Source organism: Vombatus ursinus, unplaced genomic scaffold (genome assembly GCF_900497805.2).
Source record: "Vombatus ursinus unplaced genomic scaffold, bare-nosed wombat genome assembly UNPS02009835.1, whole genome shotgun sequence".
NCBI lineage: Eukaryota > Metazoa > Chordata > Mammalia > Diprotodontia > Vombatidae > Vombatus > Vombatus ursinus.
The window spans coordinates 1,975,582-1,977,191 of record NW_020949613.1 but is presented as its reverse complement, the minus strand read 5'-3'; positions in this window follow the sequence as shown (position 1 = coordinate 1,977,191).

The window sequence follows — 1,610 nt, the reverse complement described above, 5'->3', positions numbered from 1 at the left end:
TAATCCTGCCTCATGAACTTGCTAGCTATGTGACCCTGGACGAGTCAAGTAATATCATACAGTCTCAATTTCCTCATCTGTAAAATGGAGATAATAATAACACCTACCTTACAGGGTTGTTGGGAGGATCAAATGAAATGACATGCAAAACACTTTGCAAACCTTAAAGTGATATAAAAAAGCTAGTTCTTATTATTGTGTTGTTTTTGTTATTCCATTCCCACCTCCAATTCCCCAAGAATGAAAGCTTCTTGAAAGCAAGGAATTATTTGTCTTTATCTTTTGTTTCTCCAGCTTCTCACATAGTGTCTGGTACATAGCAGGCTTCTGACAAACATTTTGACTGATTAATCAATTACACTGGTAGAAAGAGTGCTTGTGGGATCGTGGATCCATTAGGGGCTTTAAAGTATTTTGTTTCTGACTCTGAAGTGCTTGGGCAGTGGCTACAAGACCCCACCTCTGGAAAAATACGGGAAAATGCCAAACTCCCGTGAGATGTACACAAATTCTAGGGTTCCTTTCCCCATTACAGTTGAAGGAAACCTCATGTCAGAAAAATAGTCCAGAGAATCTGGAAAGCAGAAGAGAGTACATGGGAACCACACATCACAAATTTTAGAGGTAGGGATTCCTAACCTGGACGGAGTCCATGAACTTGGTTTGGGGGTTGTAGTTGTCATTGCTGGTGTAAAGTTGTTGGTTTTTTATACCTGTATTTCAATGCAATTTTTTCCCTTCCTATGTATTTTATTTTATGCATTAAAATATTATTCTGAGAAAGGGTCTACTGATTTCACCAGAATGCCTAAGAGGTCCAAGATCCCTGGTTAAGAACACCTACATTAAACATTTGTTTGAGACAGCTCTGTGGGTCCTCGGGAGTGTCAACTTACTCCCTCATGATTCCAATCACGAACTCTGTAATTTTCTAAATGAAAAAGCTTTCCCTGGCTACTCTCACATATGTGTGTATATGTGTATGCATATAGATATATATACACATATGTATATGCATATGTATATATACATGTGTATGTGCACACATGTGTATACATATATACATATGTTCATACATATATACTCTCATATATAATTTTATATATATATATACATGTATGTGTATGTATATATTCTCCCAATTAGAATATACACTCCTTGAGGGAAGGGACAATCTTTGATTTTATATGTGTATCCTCAGAGCTTAGCACAGTCCTTGGCATACAGTAGACATTTAATAATTTCATTCATTCATTGATCCAACTGAGTCTGAGAGAGAGGTTGTAGCTGTGTGCCCAAAGTACTGAGGCTCCTGAGTTTCTACTCCCCTTCTTCCCTGAGTGTGTAATGTCTCTACTGATCTGTATTCATATTATTGTGCCACTCCAAAAAAAAAAAAGTCAAAATCACTCATTCCCCCTCTTTTGATGTGTACTGTTCCTCAGCTATTAAATAACAATAACTATTTTTGTAACACCTTAAAGTTTGAAAAAAAATTTTAACAATGAAGTGGATAGAGTAACTAGTCAACATGACCGGAGTTCAAATTCCACCTTCTCTTCAATGTTTATGGGTTGGGTGACCCTTGCCAAGTCAGTCAACTCTCTGGA